Raw genomic sequence first — 17241 nt, 5'->3', positions numbered from 1 at the left:
ATAGTGGAAAGTATCTGTTCATTGAAACAAGGCATGACTCTTCGTATTGAAAGAACTCAAGTGTGAAGCAACATAGGGACAAAATAAACCCCAACAAAACCAGACACAGTGAAGGTATTACAGCACTCTGAGGGTAATTTACAGAAGTCCTAAAAGTTCCCGGAGAAGGAAAAACTAGTCAACCTGCTAAAGGATAAACATCCAGCTCCCCTCAAACTTCTCATCAGCAATGGTGGACTCTACAGGATATGGAAACAATGCCTTTCAAGTACCCAGTGAATAGTTTTGATCCTGTAATTGTATGCACAACCAAAACTCCTTATCTGTTTTTCAATTCTAAATGATAGCTTTTTATCATTCTCATTCTATAAGTAGAGTAATCTTGGTTGTAGATCCTTGCTTTTCATCACTCTGAATACTTCTGTGAGAAGTCAGCTGACAGTTTTATGAGAGCTCCCTTGTAGGTAACTATTTTTTGTCCTGCTGTGTTTAAGATTCTCTCTTTGTCTTTAACCTTTGTCAACAGATAATATTTATGACAGAGGGTGATCTTTATCTTGTCCTCAATAAAAACGGGGAAGCCAATAAAAAAAACAAGGAAAAACAGAACATTATGTCAAGATGTGACCCAGATATGAGGTAAGCTATTTACTTTTTATTTAAATGGAGGCATAATGGACATGTGGAGAAATGAAGAGGCAACCCAAAGAATGCAAGAAAATTCTTGCAAATTACATGTCTAATAAGGGTCTACTATCCACAATAAAAAGAACTCTTATAATTCAATAACAGAAAGACAATTGAATTTAAAAATGGGCAAAGCTAGCCCTGGCTGGTATAGCTCAGTGGATTGAGTGCGGACCTGCGAACCAAAGGGTCGCCAGTTCGATCCCAGTAAGGGCATGTGCCTGGGTTGCAGGCCAGGTCTTCTCTGAGGGGCGTGTGAGAGGCAACTACACATTAATGTTTGTCTCCCTCTCTTTCTCTCTCCCTTGCTCTCTCTCTAAAAATAAATTTATTAATTTTAAAAATAAGCAAAGGATTTTAACAAATACTTCTTCAAAGAAGGACATGAAAAGATGCAAATCAACCACAATGTGAGACTTCTTCCCACCAACTAGGATGGCTGTCACCAGAATACAGACAATGAAAAGTGTTAGTGTTACCATACGACCCCCACAAATCCACCCTTACTGTGTATATTGGAGAGAAGTGAAAACATGTTCCCACAAAAACTTTCACATGAATATTGGTAACATTATTCATGACAGCCAAAAAGTAGAAACAATGCTAATGTTCATCGACTGATAAATAGATAAACAAAGTTCCATTATATTATACAATGTAACACTACTCAGCAATAAAGTAATGTATCCTACAACATGGAGGAGCCTGGAAAACCTTATATTAAAGAAGTCAGCCACATATTATATGATTCCATATAATGTTCAGAAGAAATCTACAGAGACAGAAAGTAGATTACTAGTTTCCAGGAGCTGTGGGGAGGGAGGAGTGGAGAATGACTGCTCAGGGGTACAGGTCTCTTTCTGGGGCACTAAAAATATTCTGGAATTAGTGGTAGTTGTTGCCCAACTCTGAATATATTAAAAGCTACTGAATTGTACAGTTCAATAAATTTCACGATACATGGAAAATGAAGGAAGAAGCACAAGAGAGAGAGGAAGAAAGTGAGAAAGACAGGAAAATAGAAAGGAAAAGTTTGAGGGAGAAGGGAAGGGAATTCATGACTCAACAAGGCCCTTTGTTGTCTTAATGGAACAGTCTTTCATGGCACAGAAGACGTTTTGCATAGCGCACCTAACAAGTGCTTCCTGACCCAGCAGAAGCTCGGTAGCTGCTTCTTTAACAAGAAGGCAATGGGTTCTGCCGACTTAGAAGATAGCATGGGGTTGAGGGGGAGTTTCCATCGGTGTGTTAACTGCCCCGGGCCACGATCTGCCTGTTGACCACCCTGGGCCGTGGTCTGTTGCCCTGGAAGGCTTTTTAAGGGACAGGTGGTCCTTGGCTTGGCTTGTGCAGTGAGTCACCTCACCAGTGACGACAACAGGGCAACGGTACAAAAAAAGACATTTCCACTTCCTGGGCAAAAAGTCTCCATGGTTTCGGGGAGTGAGTTGAGTTGACATTTTCCTAACGAGTGACTCATTCTCCTGGAGGCAACTCCGTGGGCACTTTCTGGGCACCCGTTCACCTGGAAAAACTGGGGTTGCTTCTGTCCTAAAGCAGGTCTGCTGCTACCTGCTGAGCAGACAAGCAACCCATTATGAGTAGAAATGGCTGCCTTCTCTCCTTCATGCTTCCCTGATCCCCACATGGTCTGGGGCCCCTGGCCTCAGTGCCAGAATGAACAGAAGGAACATAGATTTGTCTTGGTAGACAAAGCAAAGTGCTGGTTCGGACAAAGAGGCCCAATTTAAACATTTAATGAAGCTAAAAGACGTCCTTATGTGGCTACTGAAGCTTAACCACAGAGGTGGAAGGAACTTCCTGGCCTTTCCTGGTAGCAGAAGCCGTGAAATGCCCCAAGCATAACACTGGGCATGGCAGCTTTGTTCCCACTGAATCACTGCTGGCCACGGGCCTTGGTCTCTATCTGCACACTGGCCCCACCTTTGGCCTGTGGATGCAGTGAGGGAAATGCGACATCCCCGTTTGAGATGTCCCGCTCCCCAGTGCCCTCTAGTGACTGATGGGGCCCACTGCTTTCTCACCTCCCCTCAGCCACCCAACTCTGGTTTTCAGATCCGAAATGAAGGACCCTTTTTTTTTTTTTAAGTCAAAACACTTTCCTGGCGGTATCACACCCTCACATGCCCAAGGCCACCTCACCATGTACTCAGGACAGTCAATGTGCTTTTAATATCCATTACACGAGGAAATGTTTTTGAAAAATTGCAGTTACATAAGCAGATAAAGCGTGGTATTTTTCTGCTCACTAGGTCCTTGATACGTGTATTTATATCATGTATGCCCCCAGTCCCCTCGCTCTATGTTCCGGAGCTTTCTAGCCTTAGGAGAGGGACCCAGTAGCCAGTCTAGGCCACTCTGACCCTTGTGTTCAAAATTGACTGTGGCCGTGGCCACCGCTGTCAGTATTTAGACTCTCACTGCCCAGTGCTCCCTTCGTTGGGGAGGTTCCAGAGGCTGCCTCCTCTTTAGCAGGGGCTGCTTGAAATTCCTGGGGGAGGGGGAAGTGCTGTGGGGAGTCACGTGCACTCTCAACTGCCAGGGCTGCTGGCAGAGGGGTCTCCTGTCATGTCACCTTGTCATCCTGTGACTTGTAGTCTCTCAGTGGTGGCAGCACTGACAGCGTGTTGAAAAATGTGACAGCATGTGAGGTGGCGGGCTCCTCTCATGATGTGGTCGTTACGATCGTCACAGCCCTGCATTTTGTGAGTTCCTACTATGTGCAGAGCACTTTCTGGGAACTTTGAAAAAATGGAAAACAGTATCTTTGTCTTCCAAAAACAGAGTCTAATGGGGGTGAGAGAGCAGTGTGATGACGTGAGTATGTAAGAGAAAACAAAAATGCTATTTAAGTCCATCAAACCAGTTGAGCACATTGCATAAGGCACTTTAAAGTTGCCTTAAAAGAACTTAGTTAGAGCCCTGGCTGGTGTAGCTCAGTGGATAGAGCGTGGGTTGCTGGTTCGATTCCTAGTCAGGGCACAGGCCTCGGTTGCCTGCCAGGTTCCCTGTAGTGGGCGTGGGAGAGGCAACCACACATTAATGTTTCTCATGATCCCTCTTTCTCCTTCTCTTCCCCTTTCTCTAAAAATAAATTAATAAAACCTTTTTTTAAAAAAAAAGCTTAGTTAGAAACTTGTGAGGGCAATAAGAATAGGGAATGGGGCAATATTAAAATAGGTAAGGTCATGCCTATATAACCAGGATGTTCTACTGCAAATACCATTTAGTCAACTTAAATGCACATAAACAAACCAAAAAAAAAGTGTTTATTGGGTCATCAAAAGGATAGAAAGGGTAGGAACAGGCCAGCTTCAGGGACAGCTGGATCCAGGACTCAAATACCAGGAAGAAGTTCCCCTTCCCACCAACCCCCAATCTCCGGGCTCCTCTCTGTGTGGCTTACACAGAAGGGCTTTCTGTACAAAGCAGGAAAAGGGCCCCAGGCAGATCTGGACCCATACCTTTGGCTCTCTACCAAAGAAGAAAAGAAGTCTTTCTGGTCCCACTCAAAAGGAAAAAAGCAAAAAAAAAAAACAAAACAGAGCAGGACTTGATATACTCACCCTTTTGGGTAGAGTGGGGTGGGGTACTTCTATTGGTAGCCCATCTCGAGCCAAATAGTTGGAATATGGAGAAATAGCCTCTGGGAAAAAAAAAAAAGGGGAATGGTGGTCTTGGTAGACAAAGCAAGGGAAACCAGTATAAGCCATGTGATTGCTTTTCTTGAATGAGGGTCCACAGTTTTAACCAATGGTCAAAGGGATCCCTAACCTGAAACCTTGGCTCTAGAAGTAACCTTAGTGACCAACCAGGTTCCACTGTCCCATTTTATAGAAGGGAAGATGAGATGCAGAGGTTTAGGTGATTTGCCTAAAATCACACAATTATGAGGAGATCCCATATTGATTTGATGGAAGTTGAGGAAGGGGATGTGTAAGAAGGAAGAGTCAAATGCAAGTGCAATGGTTAGAGACAAGACAAACATTTTAAAAATAATGGTAGTGTACCATAAGAAGAGCATAGAATGAGGTGAGGCTTATTTAAAAAAAAAAAAAAAAAGCCTCTAAAGTCAACAAGGGCTGCTTTGGTTAAGCTCCAAGTCTCCATTAGTGTTTTTAATCTGAAGGATTTTTTAAAAATAGATTTTATTTATTTATTTTTAGACAGTGGGGATGGGAGGGAGAGAAATAGCGACGTGTGGTTGCCTCTTGCACGCCCCCCACTCAGAGGCCTGGCCCGCAACCCAGGCACATGCCCTGGCTGGGAATGGAACTGGTTCGCAGGCTGGTGCTCAGTCCACTGAGCCACACCAGCCAGGGCTAATCTGAGGGGTTTTTAAGAATGGGTGGGCAAATGTTCTGATCTTCTAAGAGGAACAAGCTCATCCCGGGAATGACAGGCTGGTGACCTGGACAGGGCTCCAGCGTGGGCTTAAGAACAGGCCATTCCAGACAGACCTCATTTCTGTGCTTGAGAAAGTTCTCACCCTGGCAGATTCCTCAGGGGAATACGCTAGACTCTGTGACTTCTGACTTGTTAAATCTGAAAAGAATCTTTAAGGATCAAAACAAACAAACAAACAAAAAACCCTAGGGGTGGCACACTAGTGGACCTCCAGAAAATTCAACCCTTGGACATTTTAAATAGATGAGGGCATTTCCCCTTGAACCCGAGCTCCTGGCTTCGTGATGACACTGCTGTCCATTCCTGCCCCTCGGTGGGTGTCACTGCCCTCAGTAGGTGAAGCACACACACGCACACACCAGTTCACCGCAGACCCTGCCACTCCCTATTGCCTCACCATTAGCCAGCTTCATTGGTTAGTGTTATCTGTCTCTTCCAGTGGGCCGGTGAGTGTGGGGTTCCGACCTAATATACCCTTCATTACTTTAGAGAGACTCAGAGGGAAGAAGTGGGGTTGGAAGCACTTCTGATTCCTTGGAAGGTGGGAAGCAAACGTGGGCTACAAGCTCCCATCCACCAGATCAACTCTGGAGAAACCCTAGAAGCTTAGATCTGCGAGACATACCTAAGAACTGGGAGTGCTCCCAGGACAACCGAGTCTGCTGTGAACAAGTGTGAGCGTGGCGTGGGTTCGGAGGATCAGGGGCTGGGCATCCACCTGGGTGGGGGCAGAGAGGGCTGAGAGAAGAGTGGGGGGATGGCCTGGCAGAGATCTTTTAAGTCTAAGTCTTTCTCTTCTTCCCCTCATTGATCGGGACAGTCACTCATCGGGACACTCTGCGTGGCAGAAGCCAGGAGCAATTAGCTCAGGTTTCAGGTGGGGGTGGGGTGACATCAGGGCCCCCCAGTGGGACTGCTAGGATGAGCAGCCGGGGAAAACAGTGTGGGCTGAGCAGCTTCCCTCAGACATTCACTGGAGGAGAACGAGACGTCTTAGAGAGAGTGGAGGGAGCCAGGCTCCTCCTCCTCCTCCGGCGCTGGGCACAGGAGGCAGGAGAGGTCGTGGGTCCCGGAAGGAGTGCAGACCTGGCCTGGCCTGGCTCCCTGACCGACCCCAGAAGCCACACACTGGACCCCCTGGGAAGGATGGCAGGAGAGTGGTCTAGGTAGGGGGCTGGTTTAGGTGAAATGCACAGAGTTTCGGGGTCTGGGGGCTGCGGTCCTGGACTGCTCAGCAGTAACCAAGGAGACATTTGTCCCACAGGATGGGCATTGAAGAACAACCGTGGGGCGGGGGCAGGGGAGTAAGCTTCCCATCGCCATGAAAACCGCGGTTGTTGCCCGAGTTTAGCAGAGGAGTTGATTTATGAAAAGCAAAGTCAAACCTCTGTGCACCTGGATTTGCAGACTGAGATTTCCAGCCGGTGCACCTGTTCTCACATTATGAGTCCCGGGGACCCCATCTGTTCCTGTTCTCGGTGATCGCACTAGGTTCCATCTGCTGGGGTAGAGGGTGGAGAAGAGAGGGCTGGCTTCCCTTCAGACACCAGATGACGGTTCCCCCGGGAGCCCGGTCCCCAGGGAGGCAAAGGCAGGGTGAGTCACAGCTGTGGGTCCAGGCGCAGACCGAGGGGAAGGAAGCTGCCCAAAGGTGTCACAGCGGGGGACTTTCCGCCCAGTCTAGCATCACCTGCTGAGCACCTACCTCACGCCTGGTCCTCGGCTTGGTGCTGGGGCGTAAGTAAAAGAAAGAAGGTCAGAAAGCGTAGCGTCAGAGCTTGCTTCACAGTGAGCGCTTCATAAATGCCTTGTGCTCTTCTGGAAGGATGCAAAGATGAGGAAAACAGTTTAGCCCTCTGAGGATCCTACGATCCTGTAAGAGGTCAGGACTCTTGCGCGCAGTCTGTGTAACCCAGGTGAGCAAGGTAAACGCTGTCGCCCCGGCCCAGAGACCCAGGGGTTCGAGGGAGGGGGAGAGCAGTGGCTGAAGCGTCCCAGGAGAGATGCCATGTGAGGGCTGGGCCTGTGCACAGGGGAGGTGGGAAGTGAGGAGGGGGCCAGGGGACCGGCCCGTGGGAAGCTGTGAGAAGACTGAGCCGCAGGAGAACAGTCTGGCAGCCCCTAACCTCCAGAGGGAAGGTTCTTGTGCAGATCAGTTGTTTGGAATTTGGAATGCTTTTTCCCATGGGAACAATACTGTATGCTGGCCAAGTTCTTCAGCCAGTGGATGGAAACGGATTTACCCCACGCCAGTATTCAACCAACAGGTCACTCGCTGCTCTTCCCTAGATCAGGGCTCAGCGAGACAGGAGTTCTGTGGCATGAGTCCTTTCTGGGGGCTGGGGCTGCTTAAGGCCAGGGTCTTTTTTCTGGGGTTCAGTATGGTTTAGAAGGAGATTAAACTCGGAAAATCATAAAGCTAGTTTTAATTGTATTTAATCACAAGGCTACCAGCTAACAAACATTTATAATTACATATTAAAGGAACAGTCAGTTTGCAGGAGGGAGGGATGACTAAATAAATCAGCAGGTAGGCTAGTTTTAGAATTTCATAGTTGCCCACGCAGCTGTGTTTGATACAGATGCCTTTGAATCCCTAATACAGTATGACTGGTGTTCTTTTTTTTTTTTTTTCAAATATTGTATTTCCAGAGAGAGGGGGAGGGAGGGAGGGAGGAGGAAGACAGGGAGAGAAACATCAATGTATGGCTGCCTCTTGTGCACTCCCAACTGGGGACCTGGCCCGCAACACAGGCATGTGCCCTGACTGGGAATTGAACCGGTGGCCCTTTGATTCGTAGGCTGGCGCTCAATCCAGTGAGCCACACCAGCCAGGGCTAACTGGTGTTCTTATAAAAAGAGGGAATTTGGACACAGACACACAAAACGCAGGGAGAAAATAAAACGTAGAAACTCGTGTAGCTGCGGTGGTGGAATCAGGGAGGGGGCCTGTCTGGTGCCTCAGGCTCACAGAGGCAGGCCTCCTTGGGATCGTGGACCCCTGCTGCTATTCCCACCCTGGCCTCAGGGTGGCACTGCTCCCTCTTCACCGAATGCATTGATCGTAGCCATTCTGCTAAGTTGGAAACCCAGCCTGAACTTTCCAACAAGACATCCCTAAAAGCTGAACAATAACGAACACCAGAAAGAAAATAGACTCAAGACACAATAAGTTAACACCCAAGCTTGCCAGGTCTCAACTCAACGCAACCCAACTGTGGTTAAAACTCAAGCCTGCAGCTCACAGCCCTTTTCCTGACCACCAGGCACCCGAGCACGAGGACCCCCAGGACTAGACCCTCTTTTCTGCTGTGGACCCCGCTCATGTCCAGTGATTGGCACCAGGGTAGACTTCACCTGCAGGCAAGATCACAGCGGCCAAGTCTTTCTCTCGGCGCCCTCAACAATATCTCAATAAAAGCTGCAACCCAAGTGCATGTGACCATTCGAGGTCTGCAGTAGGGAGGCGTGGAGGTAGGAGCTGTCCTCCCGAGAGTACAGAGTGCCCTTTCTCTCTCAAGGGACAGATAATTCCAGCCTTAATGCAACCCTTCGTCTGCCCAGGCTCCAGCTGATGGGAAAGCTCGCTCCCGAAGCAGCCCAGTGAGAGATAAGAGCTCTTTGCCTGAAATGAAAAATTCATGAAGAAAGACTAGGGATCGGGCACTCAGATAGCTCTGCCAAGCTGCTCTGGGGACGTGTCAAGGAGATGGAAACACCAAGTGGAAATTTTCTCTTCCGTCCAGCATCTCCCATCGCGCTCCCCTTCCGTGGCCCGTGCGGCTCCCTCTGTGGTTCCAGGTCACACCTCCTCCTCCTCAGTCTCATCGAGCCCCTGGGCCTGCACCACCGATGCCCACGACCAAGGCCCATGAGTTTCATACGGATGTTTTCTCTTGTCTACTTCATTGTTTCAGGTCTTATGCTTAGGTCTTTGATCTTTTGAGTTAATTTTTGTACATGGGGACAAACAGTGGTCTAGTTCCATGCTTTTGCGTGTGGCTTTCCAGTTTCCCCAGCGCCATTTATGGCAGAGGCTTGTTTTTCTCCGTTGCATGTTTTGACTCCGTGATCAAAAACTACTTGCCTCCGTGATCAAAAACTACTATGTGGTTTTATTTCTGGGCTCTCAGTCCTATTCTGTTGGTCTGTGCATCTGTTTTGCTCCCAGTACCATGCTGTTCTGATGACCATAGCTCTGTAGTATAATTTGAGGTCAGGTGGTATTACACCACCATTTATAGAAAGTGCCCTGTAGAGGTGTAGCATTGCTCATCTTTTATACTGTGTTTTTACTGAGACTTTTCAACGTGTAGATATGTTTAGAGACACAAACACCATGTGTCACCATTATCTACAGTATTCAGCGCAGCAACATAAGCACAGGTTTGTGGCACAGGAGCGAGAGGCTGCATCAGAGAGCCTAGGGGTGGAGCAGGCTGTACCGCCTAGGTTCTTGTGTGTCCACTCTGAGATGTTCGCGCAGTGAGGTGATTGCCTCAGTCACCTGTTTCTCAGGACAGACCTCCGTCATTAAATAGCACATGACTGGGTTAAGCGGGCACTAGAAAGATAAGGGCAGGGCGATGGAGGAGATGCGCAGATGCCTGGAGCCTGCCGTGCACTGTGCTGGAGTAACAGCCGAACGCTCAGGCCGCTGAGAGGAAGCCATGAACAGAGGAACACAATAACTGGCCGCCATCACCGGCCCTGTCTGCCTTTCCATCTTCCCGCCCACTGATTCTGCGCTTGGGCTCCGCTCTGCACACACCAGCTTGTGCTCTTCCACCTAGAGACCCGTGTCTCTGGTGTCCTCACCGCCCGGAATGCCAGCCACCCCACCCCCATGCCAGTCCCAACAGTCTAAGCCAGAAGAAACTGTTCCCGCCTCTGAATAATCGTTCATGTCATTGATTGCTCTCTGTTGCTTAATGTTCAGTCCTTTTGGTTATCTCTCAGAGCGTGTCCCCTTTGTCCTGTACGGGGATGGGACTTTGCTCTATGGTTCTGTCTACCTCCCTGGTACTGTACATCTTGCTCGGTAAAAATATTTAGTTTCCTGTTAATTAATTCAAATGTATGGTAAAACAATACAGGGATCTGTGGTACGATGCAAACAGCTTTAAAAATAGCTCCAATAACATGAAATTATATAGGGTATTTGATGCCGTGATTTAATGACAAGTTTTATGGACTCCTTTTGAGTTAACAGCATGAAGAACTCAATTCTTATCACTGTAATTAAGGATGACGTCAGGAAGAGGAATGCATGGTGACTAAGAAGTCACCCTTAGCCAGCCGCCCGTCTGACTCTGTATGTATGTGATTATAAGACTGGAACAGCTTTTTAGCACCTGTGTGTGTGTGTGTGTGTGTGTGTGTGTGTGTCATAAGCATTTGCAGTGCTGGGCCCTATGTATGTTAGTATAAGTATTACCATGTAACTCATATTTTACCATCCAGACTCTGAGACTGTTTGAGAATGAAAAGGGGTGCTATTAAAAATTTGCCAAGGCGATAGGCATAAACCAAGACTGTCCTGGACATAAAAGCACCCTATGGTTTTTTATTGTAGGCAACTTAACACGTAGGTGTAAGGAAGCAGCCCAAATCACAGACTGAGGCGATTACTCATCTCTGTGTTGAATAGCCAGCAGGAAGCTTTTCTAATAACAGAAGGAGCCAAACCTTTGAATTTCATCAGTTTGTCCCTGTAGAACTAGTGCATGCTGGGACCTGGAACTTTCCAAACTCTGACTCCAGTATCCATAGGAAGCTGGCCGGGAGGCCGGGTCCTCAGCCATTCTGCACTCACTGCTGGTTGCACAGAGGCAGCACGGGGTGTGGCGATGAAGTGACAGTTGTGGATTTCCCAGAGCCCGTGCCATCTCTGGCCTTCCAGGGGGTTTCGTGAGCCTCCAGGCCTCAGCTTTTGGTACTGCTCCCCCAGCCTCGTCCTCTCCCATTTCTCTCACGGGGGTTCAGTGAATGAGGTCTGGTCTGGAAAATCCGAACTCAGTCCTCGGGACCCTCTTTGGATGAGGGCATTCCAAAGGAAAAAGTGTCTCACCAGGTGGTAGATGTTCCTAGTTAAAAGAAAAAAAAATCCTCCATGTGATGGGGGGGATGGGTGGATAGGAATTTTGTGTCCAATTTTGCTGTGAATGAAACTATTTCTAAAAAGAAAACATATATGAAAAAAAAATCTTGAATCCTATGATCACAACTTCTGGTAACAGAACTTAGAAAGTGAGTTAGCGCCTTAGAGAAAGACTGAAATGGGTTCCTGGATGTGCCAGGCTCTCTCTGATGCACTTGAACTCATTTGCTCCTCACAGCACCCCATGAGGGAAGCACAGTTCCTGTCACTGGGATTTTAGAGAAGAAGGTGGGACACAGAGAGGGGAGGTGCTTGCCCAAGGTCACAAGGCCAGGACGGGCAGAGCCAGGATTCAAGCCCCAACAGCAGAGGTTCCTGGTTGTTCTCCATCATCCCCTAAGGATACAGATAAGTGAACAGGAACTAAGGGAATCACTGATTTTGCACAAAGAGAATAAACAGAGCACACTACCTGCCACGGCCACTGCTGCCTGCTCTCCTCCAGGGACTTCAAGGGCTTTCTCGAGGGTTAGGAAATCCTGCTGAGAGTCCCCAGGAGAGTTTAGAGCCGGTTCCACTTTGGTGAATTCCTTCATTCCCTTTATAACACGGCACTCACACGCTTTGAAAAGCCCTTCATAGCCTCGTCCCAACTACTAGTTATCCCACACCAAGCCTCGCTTAACTCGAAGGCAAAAATGAGTCCATTTTGTCTCCTAAATGGCCTCCCACAGCAATGCTTTATAGAATGAAATAATATGATTCCACTGAACATGGCAAGAGCCCAGGCAGAGGGGAGGAAGCCGCCACCAGAGACAAATAAGAAAGTTGGAAGTGTTGCAGGTGGTCATGCGCCATTCCCGAAGCCGGCAGAGCTGCAAAGGAGATGTGCGTGTCCTTCCTCCTCCTCTGCTCGGGCTCATCCTGTGCTTCTCTTGCAGCCTCTGTGACACGCTCGCGTTTCGAGTTCATGAACTGGATGGACCGGAAATCTTGGCTGAACCTACGTTCCTAGACCTGGGGGAAAAATCAGTCTTCTCAGTGGTAAGTCCATCCGCAGTTCACTCCTCACATCTGCTTTCTGCGGCTTTGAATCAGGCTGGCGGAATCTTCCCCAGTGTTGGGAGCTATCTCATGCCTTTCAGTACCTAACAAGACGCCTCATTCTCCCTTACCAAACACAGGCAGGGGCAGCCCGGAATCGGGCAAGGCCTGCTTCCCTAGCAGCGGTGCAGACATGGACGTCCACCAAACAGAAACATTTAAAGACCCAAGAACTGGAAAACGGTGGAGTAGAACCAAGCACACAGGCACACTTTCAACTGGCAACAAATCTGAAGCTCTTTTCTGGAAGCCCAAACTGTTTTAACACAGAGAGTCCTTCTCTAAAATCCTTCACTAGTGAGGCCTGGATTTTTCTTACCCAAGATGGAATAAATAAATGCTGAGGTGAATTTTTTTTTTAGCTAAACATGACAACTGAATTAAAAATAGAGCCATGGCCAAGGATTCTTTCTCCTCCTCCATGCACATGGGTGCGGGTCCTCTCAAAGGCAGACCTAAAGGGTTCGGGGCTAAATTCAGGCCTGAGAGGCTGTTCCGCTCACCTTCCTGCACGTCCGCACCTTTAGAATGGGGGGATGGGCTCCGGGAGTCCCTGGCAGACAGATGTCAGGCGGTGGTTTCTGGTCCAGTGCTGATGGGCCTCCAAGGGGTTATTTGGTCACGTTCCATGAAACTGGAGCCATTGGACACTTGAATGGCTGAGCAGGATAAAGGAAGCTCTGTTTTTCCTTGTCATGAGTCTAAAACATGTTCGAAAAAATTTAACATTGTGACAAATACCACTTCCCTCCTCTGGCTAAATTGCTCCTCCCATCCTTTCCAGCCCTTTTGTGCCCTGGCCGGGTGGCCCTGCCTACCCTAAAGGGGTTGCATTTCAAGTCAGTCAAGTGTTCTATTCTTGGTAAAGCCCATGCCATTGCAAAAGCAGTTTCAGGCTCATAGCATTTTAGCACTGGGCCTGGTTCCACAGTGAGTGAGTGGGTGAGGAACCAGTCTTGACTAGATGCCTCCTGAGAGCCAGGCACTGTCATTGTTTACAGAGTTACTTCATCTTACTAACTGCGATTGTCACTCCCGGTTGCCAAATGAGGAAATCGGGGTGCGTGCATAAAGGTTGAAGTGACTTGCTCAGCAGCCTGTGTGTGCCAACAGCGGGCTCAGTTCGAGGTCTGACAACAAAGGCTACATTCTTTCGGGCTGCCTCCAGCCGAGCGAGGGTCGTCTTCAGGACTGAAAGGACAGTGGGACAATGAACTGAGGTCCACATTGCCCAGCACGTCCCCATTACTCTTTCCTAGCTGCCCGGCAGGAAGGGGCCAGAGGCCGCTGTCTCCACATCCTTTCCTATCCTTGACGTTTGGTCACTCACTTTCCTCCCTCTTCTCTCCCCCACTGGCCGGACACCTAATTCCGCCCCTGGTGCCCTGGGCTACAGGTGAGCCTGTTGTTCGGCTTGGAGCCATCAGATCCCGCAGGTGAGCTTCAGCTGGCCTCCTCCTCCTCCCAGCCCAAACGACCCCAGATCTTACACTGCCCTCCCAAACCAGCTAGAGGTTCCAATTGCCTCCGTCTCGGCATCCGCCCCCAGCAACATCAAACACAACCCATCTCTTAGTCCTCTTCCCTTTGCCCGCCCCCGGACGGGCTTTATCCAATAAGGTCTTGGCCCACAGGCCAAAGACGTCAAAAGTAACCAATTGTCTTTGCTAAGGCTCCACCTTACGCTGAGGAGCAGCACCTCCGTCCAATGGGTTATCCTCCGGGTGTGTTGAGAGTTCGGGGCTCGAAGAGCAGCGGCTGGGCTGCCCAATGGACAAGTAGTTCCCGTGGTTAGGGGCGTGGCAGAAGCGGTTGTCAGGGGCGTGGCAGCAGTTGCTTGGGCGGGGCCGGTAGCCGCGGGAGCTGCACTGGCCAGGGGTTCCGGCTGCATTTCCATGAGCGCCGCCGGCAGCCGCGGAGCTGTAGGACCCCAACCGGGGGGTGAGCTGGGCCTCTGTAGTCAACCACGCACAGGTAAAGCCATAGCCAAGCAAGCTCCACTAAGCAGGGATCGCGCCTCGGATCCGGATCCGTGGGGCCAAATCCCTGAGCCCCTTAGTCCTCTTCGTGGCTCGGCCCATCGCGCTCGTCGGGGATCCTCGGGGCCTGTCATCTGGCGCTGTTGGGGGGGCGGGCGGCGGGCGTGCGGGTCCCAAGGTCCAATTTGCAAAGTGGGAGGAAGGGAGGCAGCTGGGACCATAGCGTTTGGAATATGAGTTCCTGAAAGTCCTTTGTCCCCTCCTGCCCCAGGTACTGAGGTTGGGAACATATCCGACTGTGGCCAGTCTGCCATCACTCCATCCGTGCTCACTCTTGGGACCTCTGGGTGGGGGGGGTGTCTGCTCGCCCAGGTAATGGAGGTCTGGGATACCGCACCTGGAAGGAGTGGGCCACAGGGCCTGATAATGGCCCGGATATCCAAGGGTCCTCTGCGTTTCTGGGCTCCGGGGGTGCACCCAGAACCGATGAGTTCAAGTTGTAGGAAGGCAGCTTTTGACCCACTTGGAGGCGCATTTACTGAGCTCTCTCTGCTCGGGCACTGCTCTAGGCGCTTCCTGTTCCCCACAAGGAGAGCTGTCCAGTGCCTCGACCTTGGAGGTGTCCAGGCAGAGGCCAGATTACAGCCACCTTTCAGGGATGCTTAGAAAGGACTCCCGAGGGAGCACTGCATAACCCACCTGTGAGGCCTTTCTCCACTCACAGATGCATTCTGGGCGACCTTTAATGTCTAGTTTGAGGGTACTTATGGGGGTACCTCAGTTTGGGAGTGGGTGTTGCATTCACCCACAATAGATTGTGTAGTCTCCACTCTCAAGAGTGGGTATTAGAAAAGAGAATGGGCTATACCAAGAAGATATGGTTTGTTTAGCCATCGTGGATCTCCTTAATTTGAACTGTGGACTGCCCGTCTTAATCTTCCACTTTCTCTCATTCAGCTTGCCAGTTTCATCTACATTCCATTAACGGGATTTGACTCCGGTTCCAAGAACAGGCTCATGAGAGGGGGCTGGGGAGACTGCAGGTTTGGCAGAGTGAATGTGCTCCGTGCCCAGAGCTTTCTGAGGGCCATTCTGCTACAACCACATTGCGTCCAAAAGAGAAACCGTACAGTACCGCTTCACTACCCTCTGTCACGTGCCTGAAAAGACAGGACGTAATGATCTTTTGAAGGTCAAGAGGCAGGGAACCTTCATACCACTGCTGCCTGTTTTAGGATGAATTAACCTTTGAATAAGCAGTCAGGAAGCAGATCAGTCCATGTGCAGCAGGGACTTGAGGCATTTTAGAAGAAACTAGGGCCAGGGGAGGCCTCAGGGCTGAGTGGTCGCCACAGAGCCGTGAGTGAAGGCTGATACGTTGATCCTGGATCCATCAAGGTAGTGACTTGTGCTTCACTCCCAGCCCAGTGATTTCAGGCTTGGTGTTTAAATTCTGGGGGAGTCCAGAGAGGTCAGGGGCATCGATTGTGGTGCCATAGTTTTGGTGCATGGTTCTGGATTCGAACCCTTGCTCTGCTTCTTTCTAGCCGTAACCTTGGGCAAGTGACTTACCCTCTCCATGCCTCTGTTTGCTCACCCCCGAAACAGGAATAATAATGGCCCTTACGAGGCTGTTTTGAGGAGTGCGTGAGTTGCCGTATCCGAAGCATTTGAACCACGTCTGACACGCAGTAATAACCACTGTAGATTTTCTCGGTGTAACGTTCCATTGTCCTTTCATACAGTTTTTCGTTACATCTGCCACCCTGTATTTTCTACCAGGAGCTTATTTTTTCCCCTGCCTGCCTTCCTACAGTTCATTACACATATTCAGATTTTACTGTAGCGCGGATGTCAGTGGGGTTTTCCCAGTCACGTTGCCTTGTGTTTATTTTTCTGCCTTTTATTGAAACAGGGCTCTCATTTTTCTCTGTTAGCATTCTCCTTGTGACTGCACTCCTTTTAGACTCCAGATCTGTGTTATTCTCTTTAAAAAGGGGCACGGGGGAACCCCACAGAGTGACAGTCCCGGGTGACACCAGTTTCCACGCAGTCTTTCAAACCTCTCTTCCCTCTGCCCGGCCCTCCTTCCCGGTTGTCGGGGTGATGCAGCTTGATTATAAATGCATGAACATTTTTAGATTAAGATTTCATGAGCCACTGTATTAAGTGCTTTTCGGAAGTTCAGGGATCATGTGTCAAACGCATTTAAGCCCGTTCCTTAGTCATCCGAGCAGGGGGAGCCCAGCAGCACCGGCCTCGCCGGGCAGAAACACAAGTGTGTGGCTGATTCTCGCCGGCGATCCCGCTTGTTCACTGGATTTCCAGCGTTTTTTGTTTTTTTTTTTCTGCTCATTTCTTCAGCTTGAAATAAACCAGATGGCGTGTGCCATGGAACAGCAGTCTTTTCCTCTCGTTTTAGGTGGGGAGGTGCTCTCTCTTTCCTCGTTACTTTCTTTCACCTTCATTTCCTTTATCGCCTCCGCAGCTTCGACGACTGCCTACTGTTTGCCCGCCGGTTCCCTTTTAGTTAGAGGTGCCCGTCACCTTTATTTCTTCCAGAACCCGGTCACCTTTGTTTTTTTCCTTCTTTATTTTTTTCATGTTTTCTGGAATAAACCAAAGAGTATTGCAGTTCATTGATTGGCACCTACGTAAGAGTGGGTTCTGAGTTTTGGTTTTTTGTTTAGGACATTCTGGAGCTTGGCCATCTTAGAGTAATTGCCTTGTTTCCATTGTTTGTGTATTTAATAATGGGTCCCTTTCTCTCTCTCTCTCTCTTGCTGTCTTTTCTCATAATGTCCTGGTGAAAGGGCTTCTCATTTACTGTTATTCTCTAATTCCCTACTCACACCTTCCTCCTGGTAATCTCTGGCGGTGCCCACAAGGAGAGAGGGTTCCCCACTGCCCTTGTCCAGGACATGTAACATTTCTTTGGTTCCA

The 17241-nt window shown here is 49.2% G+C and overlaps 1 protein-coding gene and 1 long non-coding RNA gene across 4 annotated transcripts in view; one reads left to right on the top strand and one right to left on the bottom strand.

Annotated features, from left to right (window-relative positions):
* Nucleotides 1-10689: 10689 nt before the first annotated feature.
* LOC123809688 lies at nt 10690-13917 on the bottom strand. Of its 2 annotated transcripts, none has more exons than XR_006784062.1 (4): nt 13810-13917; nt 12823-13020; nt 11688-12232; nt 10690-11201 (listed from the first exon to the last, which is right to left on the bottom strand). It is a non-coding gene; the product is annotated as an uncharacterized LOC123809688 (long non-coding RNA). The 2 variants fall into 2 exon arrangements; XR_006784063.1 differs by having other exon boundaries at nt 12841-13020.
* Nucleotides 13918-14159: 242 nt separating this feature from the next.
* ABHD2 (abhydrolase domain containing 2, acylglycerol lipase) overlaps nt 14160-17241 on the top strand; it is a 60926-nt gene continuing 57844 nt past the window's right edge. The window contains exon 1 of one of the 2 annotated variants that reach the window (XM_045824740.1): nt 14160-14293. The gene's annotated coding sequence lies outside the window, so the exon portion shown is untranslated. The remainder of the gene's footprint in view (nt 14294-17241) is intronic. The other variant, XM_045824741.1, reaches the window with a different exon arrangement.

The sequence above is a fragment of the Phyllostomus hastatus genome, unplaced genomic scaffold (genome assembly GCF_019186645.2).
Source record: "Phyllostomus hastatus isolate PE091 unplaced genomic scaffold, TTU_PhHast_1.1 phas_scaffold_555, whole genome shotgun sequence".
NCBI classification, from domain to species: domain Eukaryota; kingdom Metazoa; phylum Chordata; class Mammalia; order Chiroptera; family Phyllostomidae; genus Phyllostomus; species Phyllostomus hastatus.
The sequence above is the reverse complement of the archived record's forward strand: the minus strand, read 5'-3'. Positions and strand labels throughout refer to the sequence as shown.